Source organism: Lactuca virosa, chromosome 6 (assembly GCF_052849685.1).
Source record: "Lactuca virosa cultivar CGN04683 chromosome 6, Lactuca_virosa_CGN04683_v6, whole genome shotgun sequence".
Lineage (NCBI taxonomy): Eukaryota > Viridiplantae > Streptophyta > Magnoliopsida > Asterales > Asteraceae > Lactuca > Lactuca virosa.
Window position 1 is genome coordinate 32,640,829 of NC_136431.1, and position 10,878 is coordinate 32,651,706.

Here is a 10,878-nt window from a genome sequence, read left to right on the forward strand (position 1 = left end):
CTTTGGTCAGGAGCAGAACAGTTTTCGTCAATTCAGATATCTGAGCTTCCAGATGAACATTGCTAACTTCCTTAACTCCCCTTGGCTGATCTGGATACCACTCGTCTTCATTTCCAGAATGTTTAGACTCGATCGCAAGCTTTTCAATAAGCTCTCTGATTTCAGTTGGTGTCATATCACCCAAGGAACCACCACAGGAAGCATTTATCAGGCACCTCTCCATGGGTCTCAGACCTTCACAGAAACAGTTGTAAAGTTGATAATCGTTGATCCCACGTTCTGGGCACCTAACTAGAAGTTTCTTGAAACTTTCCCAATAAGTATGTAGAGCTTCTCGTCTTCCTTGTTTGATCCCAAGGATTTCTCTTCTGAGACTGGAGACTCGTGTTTCTGGAAAGTATTTCTCTAGAAATAGCTTTGCGAGTTATATCCAAGTGGTGATGGAACCAGATGGTAGTTCATATAACCATTCCCTTGCTGAATCTTGAAGTGAGAAGGGGAATGCCCTTAGTTTGATCTGGTCTTCAGTAACTGCATGTAGGGGTGGCAACTCTCGACCCAACCCGTAACCCGACACTGACCCAACCCGAAAATAGACGGGTTTGGGTTGAGTTTTTTGACCCGCCAACCCATATATATATATATATATATATATATATATATATATATATATATATATATATTACATTTAAAAAAATGATACATTTAATTATTAATGAAATTTGATTTCCACCCGTATTCGTAATATTCCCTATCATTGTATTCCTTCCGTATTCGTATGTGACTAATTTGAATTTGTGGTTCGTTAATCAGAAAAAGAAAAAATACATGTCGTTATTTTCACGAGTCACGAACGAAGAACACATCTACTTTCTATGAATGTTTTCATTTTTCATTTTTATTTGGATGTTATTGACTTTATGAATTTATGTTGAAAACCTTTTTTTTATGTTAATTACTTTTTAATCATTTTATGAATTTATGTTGAAAAAACCTCATTTTTTAAAATGTGTTGCTTATTTATTAAACGGGTGATATGGGTTGGGTTTGACCTATTAACTTGTGAACCTGGAAACCCATATACTTAAACAGGTTATATGGGTTGGGTTGGGTTGAGGTTTCCAACCCACCAACCCGTGACCCGCCAACCCGCCAACCCGTCAACCCATATATTATATGGGTTGGGTTGGGTTGAGGTTTCCAACCCACCAACCCGTGACCCACCAACCCGTCAACCCATATATTATATGGGTTGGGTTGAGTTTATGTTTTCTGACCCGCCAACCCGCCAACCCGAACCCAACCCAATTGCCAGGCCTAACTGCATGAGGCTTCATTCTAGAACATACCACATGAAATTCCTTGAGGAATTTATGTGGGTCTTCGTTTTCTAGACCGCGAAATGTGGGAAGAAGGTGAATCAGCCCAGATTTGAGTTCGAAGTTTTGGGCTTCTGGAAACTTAATGCAGAGGGGTTGCTGGTTGACCTCTTGAGTGGCCCACTCTCTAAGGGTCTTTTCTGCTTCGTCTCCACTCTTAGTTAAGTCTTCAGATTCGGTTTCTGAAGAGTCTGTGGTTTCGGTTTTAATGGAAGAGGGTGATGAATAAGTTTTATAAGGGCTGTTTTGAGGTGATGATGGGGGTACTTTCGGAAAAAATAGATCGGGTTCATTCCACAAGGGAGTGCCTTGTGGTGTGGGGGTTTCTGGAGGTAAGGATGAAGACGAACCAAAGAGACCACCTGATCGTTTCTTTCTTGTTGCTTCTTTCTTCAGTCTCCTTGCAGTTCACTCGATTTATGGATCAAAAACTAAAGGCGTACCTGAACGAAAAATTCTTGGCATAAAACTATTAGAAAGTACCGTGTCCCCGAGAACGGCGCCAATTTGTTAACACGCTGTCGCGCACGTATTAAATAAATAAATTTATCACTGCTGGTTGCACTAAAAATATAGCACAGGGAAGCAGGGTCGAATCCTCAGGGACACAACCTAATGGTCAATACCTTTTTTGCATCAGACACATCTAGTAAAAAAAATAGAATATAAAAGGGGGTCTTAATTAAAAACTAAAAACTAAAAATGCAGTGATATTAAATTAAACGAAAATCAATATAAAAAACAATTTCAGTTCTGTTGCGACTTTCCTAATCATGTAACTGATCCAGATCTGATTATTTGAGATGCGTTCTATCTAAGTTGGTACTGAGAAAAACTAACACGCTCTAATAATTTCTCTTTTACCTAAATTGGTTAATCAAAACAAGCTCTTCAATTAACCATAACTTTTTATTGTCTAATCAAACAAGGTCTTAATTAAGATCAGAAAAGTTGCATTAAGTTCTTTGTAAATTTCCCAACAATACCCAATACTTCTCACAAGCTCGGAAGCGTAAATATATGATTTTTACAGTTTATAATAAAGTCAAATCCTAAACACGGAACTGATTTATTACTTGTTACTTATTACCAGTTGACAAGAACAATTACGTATTCTATAACTGTAACGACCCAAAATTCATGACTAAAAATTTCTTTGAAAATCATTACTTAAAACATAATTGTCAAAATATAAACGAAACCATACATAAACCAGAGTATTAATTCCAAAACATATTTTCATTATCAGAGTAAAACATCCCAGCCTGTCTAATCAATGGTGTGTGCCATGCGATCACCCCGAGCTCTTCCCTCCGCTACCGGAAGTACCTGAAACCAAAACTGAAAACCATAAGCACGAAGCTTAGTGAGTTCCCCAACCTACCACATACCCTACAATAACATATAAAGAAACTACTGGGCCTTGCCCACTGCATCGGACCGAAGTCCGGAAACTGCATCGGACCGAAGTCCGGAACTAACCAGGGCCTTGCCCTCTGCATCGGACCGAAGTCCGGAACTGACTGAACATAGCATATCATAATCATAACTACTAACATAAGCACATATACTGCATACTACATATACTGGGCCACGCCCGCTACTTTGGGCCTCACCCACTACCTCGGGCCTCGCCCGCTACAACAGCCCCGCCTGGCTTTGAGCCCCGCTCGGATACAGATCTATTTCTCTTAGGCCCCGCCTGTCCCTGGGCCCCGCCCGCTAATCATATACTAACACATAAACATACCACAACGCAGAACCAAACATATACTACTGAATCCTGTTCTAAGGCCTCGCCTATCTTGGGCCTCGCCCCTGTCCTGCTACTGATGAATCATGGAACCCCATCCACGCTCCTACTGATAGTGAGATACGGGCCCAGCCCACACTCACTCTTTTCCTAACTTGGGCCTCGCCCCTGCTCTGCTGCTAATGAGGTATGGAACACCGTCCACACTCTGCTATTGGTGAGATACGGGACCTCGCCCACACTCACCTCCTTACCTTGCACATACATATATCACACAGACAACAACTATAACTATCATACAAACCGTTCCTTGGGCACCCGCCCGCTAACATTGGACCTTAGTCTCGAATGTCATACTAGCATACTGTGCCTAGGGCTATCCCCCGGGTCTTCCTACTCACAACTACATGGGCCGGCATTGTGGCCGTAGACCCATCCACACAAAGGGAAACTCACCTGTACTGCTGAACTTTGCTGATAACCCTCTGGCTGCTGTCCGACAACCTTCTGAACCGCTGCTCCACTAGCTCCCCGAGCTACTATTATCAATATAACACTAAGTTCCAAACTGAACTTCTAGAAGTCAAACTAAGTCAACTCTGGTTAAAGTCAAAGTCTTGGTCAAAGTCAACCTTCCAGTTGACTCGACTCGCCGAGTCAACCCGTAGACTCGCCGAGTCCTTAAACTCAGAAGCTCTCAAAATACGACCCAACTCGCCGAGTCACCCTAGGACTCGTCGAGTTTAACGATCTCTGAGTCCCATCCTGTCCAACTCACTGATCTGCGTCTTAACCAGAAGAGGTTGGGGGTCCTGCGACCTGACTCGTCGAGTCCAAGAACAGACTCTCCGAGTCCTAAGCAATCTTCAACAGAATCGCCGAGTTGTTCTTCCAACTCGCCGAGCCCATGCACATATTCATACAACTCGTCGAGTACACCCATGTGACTCGCCGAGTCTCTCCAGTTCTCAATCCATACAGTGGCTTTTCGAGCTATGCAGGGGCTCCAATCCATAGATCCACTCTTCTACAGTCTATCCCCCACGTAAAGTTGCAAACTTTACGTGAAACCAAGGAGCTAAAGGCCCAAAACACTCTAGGGCTAGGGTTTAAGGCAAAGGGGCTTCACCAACAACTTATTGACATCAACTTTATGACCTTCTGGACCATCACAAGTCTAGATCTGAGGTAGCAACCTTAGATCTAGGCCTCTAACTCGACATAGATCTCAATCATGCCCAAAATGCCCCAAATCTCAAACATAAGATAGATCTATTTGCAATAAAGCCAAAGCAATAGCTTATTACCTCCAATATATGCTCCAACTGAAGTAGATCCCAGATCTACATCACTCCTTTGCAGCAAGCCTCTTGATCTTCAAGCCCCTTTCCACCAAAATCACTTATCTAGGCTCTAAATTGCTTCCAAGGGCTCTCACTCACGATTTAGGGTTTCTGGATCTTAAAAGGGGAGTAAAGAGGCTGGGGAAGGGATGTAATGTTCTTTAAATAGGGCACAACCCCCGGGATTAAGGTTTTTCTCGCCCAGACCAGACTCGCCGAGTCCACTAGCTGACTCGCCGAGTTGGTCACTACTCTATACCCCAGATCCCGCTCCGACTCGCCGAGTTCCTCCCTGGACTCGACGAGTTGACTCGTGACTTAGAGCTTTTCCTTTCTTTTCTTGGTCTTTTTGATTCTGGGTGTTACAACTCTCCCCCACTTAAACTAGACTTCGTCCTCGAAGTCCGCTACGACCAACTGTCATGCAATCCGTTCACATCGCCCCTGCCTGATGAATATAACTCTGGCCGACCACTCTCATGGACCTTCCGCCCGGTCATGCATACCAACCCTATATATTGTAATAACAATCCTCCACCGTCCAGAGAACACATCCTGTTCCATTGGTAATCCTTTCAGTACTCCCCGAGCACTCATACTGAACCCCTTAGGGGTTCACTCCCCTTTGACTTGCGCGTTTTCTGGCCTTCCCAAGGCTACTTCCCATAACTAACCACTTCCCCTATCACTGTAAAGGACATACCTTTCACGATATCCAATACTCCAGCCACTCCCAGTGCTGGTTACGGTTGCCGTACACACTGAATACTTCTTACTACTTACAATTTAATGCTGAGTACCCACCCCAGCGAATGGTTCAGATAATCCTTCGAGTAAAGGATTCATCCCTGCAACGGTTAAGACTCAAACGAGAGCTACGCAACATGGTCAAACCCTTCCCTCTGAGATTATCCAACCCTGTTATGAGAGGCGCAGCACCCTTAGTCAAATATCTGCCTTACCCCATAGTCCTTCTATCATCACTGCCACTAGCTGAAAGTTATGATGTCCCTTATCCGCCTTCCGGATGAACTGAGACCACCCCAGGTCCCAACTAATCTGTCCATAACTAGATTACCGAACTCATACCGGTCACTACACCCAACACAATATCCTAGCCGCTCCCAGCGACTTCCGAAGAAACTTCAGCTATCTATTACTGCTCTATCTACTCTGCCATTCTGGCGCTACAGGTCCTGGGATCCTCGATCCCATGCCCTGACCCTACGGTCCCTACCAGGTCCCACCTGTGCTGCTAAAATCTCACGGGCCTCGCCCACGAGTCTCACTCGACTATACTACTGAGCAACCCTGCTCCTAGGTTTCACCCATGCTGCTACTATCATACGGGCCTCGCCCACGGGTCTCACCCAACTGTATCCTGGAGCAGCCTCTCCCAAGGTCTCACCTCTTTAGAGCTACGCAGGTCCACTCCATACTAATCTCAACGAACTACCCTTTCCTGATCCCCACCTTGATCACTAAGAGATAAGGGCCTCGCCCAAACTCCGCTAACTAGGAGATACGTGCCTCCACCCATTCTCCGCTAACTAAGCTGCTAGGGAATGCTACGGCTTACCCGCAGTCTTACATCACTTCCGCCACTAACTCGCTGCTGGGAAAGACGTTGCGGCTCTCCCGCCGCTCTACCATGCTCTACATGCTGTCTCTGCCACTGATTACTAACACGAAAGCATCCCATGCTAACTGTTCTCAAAATCTTCATTCCAACTCACTCGAGTCCTACAGGCGATCCTCCAACCTGAATTCCCAACCAGTTACTAACCATCTCGATAACATGAACTAACTGTTGGGAAGTTTCTCAAACTCCCAACCCTGAACTCCTCAATCCATCAATAGCTGTGCTACTTTCTTTCCTTCTCAGAGGTCGCGTACTCATTCTGGATCTGTGTGCTCTTACCCTTGTACACTCGGAGGGTTCTCCCCCACTTTGATCCTGCTTATACCTCACTGCTCAATGCTTGAGAAGAATTCCCAATCTTTTCTATCATTCCACAATCAATCTGCTGAAAAACCCAAGCTTGCCACAACTAGGGATCTAACCAATCCATCACTCAATAACACCTTCCTGAAGCCAGCGGGACACTACTGAGTTCCACATAAGCATGCTATAGTTACTGCATCCTAAGTAACCTGCTCCAATAGGGTACAACCCCTAACTACCATTTTAATATCCAAGGCATGCAGATGACATATAACTAAATCACAAGCAAGCCACACAATTCGGAGATACTTATACCAATAGCGATGCAGAAGCATAACAATATAATCATGAATAAAAGTTAACAAAGAAACAAAAGACACACACCTGCAACGTTCGGTGCTGCCCGCGCCTCCATGGTAGTCATCTGAAAAGCCCTGCCTCCTACCGCAGGCGCCTCTGCTCGGCCCTGACGGCCGTCCGTGATCCTCAAAGTTGCAGGGGCAGGTGCTATCACCCGTCGTGCCGGAAACAAACTGGGACACTGGGCCTTCTTGTGGCCCCGCTGACTGCAGTGAAAACATATCAAGTTTGATCCCTGCGTGGTGGTAGCAGTACAATCTCTGCTAAAATGACCAGTCCGGCCGCACTTGAAGCAGCCCGAATCTCCACCACTACCACTCCTACACGCACCCTCGTGCGTCCTGCCGCACCTCCCACATCGGCCGCGGCTCTGGTAATCCCTCGATCTCAAATCTGACCCCTTGGGCCTTTTGCCCGAGCTTGTGGCTACCTGAACCTCATCAGGCTTCCTCTTTCGGATCTGTTCCAAATCAATCTCCCTCTCTCTAGCTCGTGCGATCATATCCTCCAACGTTTTGCAGCTGGATCTGCTCACAAACTGCCTGATGTCATCCCTCAACATCTCGTGATATCGGGCCATCTTCATCTCCTCATCCGCGACATACTGCGGAACAAGAAGGGCCCTCTCCCTGAACTTGGCGGTGATCTCCGCCACAGTCTTAGTAGTCTGAGTCAAATCCTGAAACTCCTGTACCAACTGCTGCACCTCAATAGTCGGTGAGAACTCAGCCCTGAACCTGGCCGAGAAATCACCCCATGTCATCGCGTCCAATGCGGCATCATCCCCCAAGGCATGACCAATCTCCTCCCACCAATCCATTGCTCTTTCCTTCAGAAGGCAGGAGGTGAGTCTGACCTTGTCCCCCTCGGGACACCGGCTCGTACGGAATGCATTGGCGACATCGGCCAACCACCTGCTGCTAGCAATGGGGTCCCTAGCCCCATGATAATCTGGTGCTCCGCAAGCTCTAAACTCTCGGAATGTCAAGGTACGCGCTCCCATCAAGGCCATCATCTCGGTACGGAAGGCTCCTAGCCTCTCATCCAAGATCTCCAGTATACCCTCCTTGACCGTGCCAAAGATCACAGGAGTCTGATCTAGTATGTTGCGCGTAACCTCCGCTGATACAAACTCTCTCATACGCTCCTCGAGCTGCTCGGTCCCTGAACCTGAGCCTGATCCCTCTCCGGCGCCTGACCCGCCCACTAGTCTCTCTCGCAGTGTCACCATGCTGAAAAACCTATCACATAACTATCAGAATACACATCACTGCTGAGGGATCGCACACACTCTACAAGTTCCCTGGTTTTGTCTTGGCCCCTCTTGAATCGAGTACGGATCCTCTGCTTCCAGTAGTACGGGCCTATACTACCTTCCACATCTATCCGTACTTTCCTCAAGAGTTACCTCGACTCCACCAAGTCCCTATCACTACTACTACTGCTCCCAGCACTAACTCATCCTAGGCTTGCCCTAGGAAATCTCTGACTCAACCAAAACCAGTTCTCAGCTGCTGAAGGCCTCCTTGTAATGCCAATTAGCCATCACCTGAACACCATCACATGTGACGAGGCTCAGATAATCCTTCGAGTAAAAGACTCGTCCCTACAACGGTTAGACTCAAACAAGAGCTGCGCAATAGGGCCAAATCCAGCACTCTGAGATTATTCAACCCTGATCACACATGACGTGACGTATTCAACTAATGGCTAACTCCCATCACTCAGAGTCCCACAAAGCACAAAGCAAGCAGCATTCGGACACAGGAAACTACTCAAGCAAATCTATTCTCATAACGAGAACTATACTAGCATACAATGCTAAGCTCATACTACCAGGCATAACCTATACAGGCTATCCTACTACTGTCTAACCAGCACTATCATGCAGCTCAAAAGCACATATAACAGGCACATAAGGCATCCTCCCTAGATCCTTAGTCCTAAGCTAGCATGCTGATCACATAGTCATAACATATTATAAACTTGTATGGGTAATTTGGGAGAACTTACTTGAGTTCGGCTGATTGCATGCACCATACCCTTTTCTCTTTTCAAAGTTCCTTTTTCTTTTTCTAAAACCCTTTTCTTTCCTCAAAATCCTTTTATAAATATGGTTTTTCCTTTTGAAAATTTTATACCACTTCCTCAGTTTGAGTTCAGACACACCCGAAAGTGTGGCCGAATCCCTCAAACCAAGGCTCTGATACCAACTTGTAACGAACCAAAATTCATGACTAAAAATTTCCTTTAAAATCATTACTTAAAACATAATTGTCAAACCATAAACGAAACCATACATAAACCAGAGTATTAATTCCAAAACGTATTTTCATTATCAGAGTAAAACATCCCAGGCTGTCTAATCAATGGTGTGTGCCATGCGATCACCCCGAGCTCTTCCCTCCGCTACCGGAAGTACCTGAAACCAAAACTGAAAACCGTAAGCACGAAGCGTAGTGAGTTCCCCAACCTACCACATACCCTACAATAACATATAAAGCAACTACTGGGCCTTGCCCACTGCATCGGACCGAAGTCCGGAACTAACCAGGGCCTTGCCCTCTGCATCAGACCGAAGTCCGGAACTGACTAAACATAGCATAGCATAATCATAACTACTAGCATAAACACATATACTGCATACTGCATATACTGGGCCACGCCCGCTACTTTGGGCCTCGCCCACTACCTCGAGCCTCGCCCGCTACAACGGCCCCGCCGCTCCAGGCCCCGCCTGGCTTTGAGCCCCACTCCGATACAGATCTGTTTCTCTTAGGCCCCGCCTGTCCCTGGGCCCCGCCCACTAATCATATACTAACACATAAACATACCACAACGCATGACCAAACATATACTACTGAATCCTGTTCTAAGGCCTCGCCTATCTTGGGCCTCGCCCCTGTCCTGCTACTGATGAATCATGGAACCCCGTCCACGCTCCTACTGATAGTGAGATACGGGCCCAACCCACACTCACTCTTTTCCTAACTTGGGCCTCGTCCCTGCTCTGCTGCTAATGAGGTATGGAACACCGTCCACACTCTGCTATTGGTGAGATACGGGACCTCGCCCACACTCACCTCCCTACCAGGCACATACATGTATCACACAGACAACAAGTATAACTATCATACAAACCATTCCCTGGGCACCCGCCCGCTAACGTTGGACCTTAGTCCCGAATGTCATACTAGCATACTGTGCCTAGGGCTAACCCCCGGGTCTTCCTACTCATAACTACATGGGCCGGCATTATGGCCGTAGACCCGTCCACACAAAGGGAAACTCACCTGCACTGCTGAATTTTGCTGATAACCCTCTCGCTGCTGTCCGACAACCTTCTGAACCGCTGCTCGACTAGCTCCCCGAGCTACTATTATCAATATAACACTTAGTTCCAAACTGAACTTCTAGAAGTCAAACTAAGTCAACTCTGGTTAAAGTCAAAGTCCTGGTCAAAGTCAACCTTCCAGTTGACTCGACTCGCCGAGTCAACCTGTAGACTCGCCGAGTCCTTAAACTCAGAAGCTCTCAAAATACGACCCAACTCGCCGAGTCACCCCAGGACTCGTCGAGTTCAACGATCTCTGAGTCCCATCCTGTCCAACTCGCTGAGTCACTACTCAACTCACTGATCTGCGTTTTAACCAGAAGAGGTTAGGGGTCCTGCGACCTGACTCATCGAGTCCAAGAACAGACTCGCTGAGTCCTAAGCAATCTTCAACAGACTCGCTGAGTTGTTCTTCCAACTCGCCGAGCCCATGCACATATTCATACAACTCGTCGAGTACACCCATGTGACTCACCGAGTCTCTCTAGTTCTCAATCCATACAGTGGCTTTTCGAGCCATGCAAGGGCTCCAATCCATAGATCCACTCTTCTACAGTCTATCCCCCACGTAAAGTTGCAAACTTTACGTGAAACCAAGGAGCTAAAGGCCCAAAACACTCTAGGGCTAGGGTTTAAGGCAAAGGGGCTTCACCAACAACTTATTGACATCAACTTTATGACCTTCTGGACCATCACAAGTCTAGATCTGAGGTAGCAACCTCAGATCTAGGCCTCTAACTCGACATAGATCTCAATCATGCCCA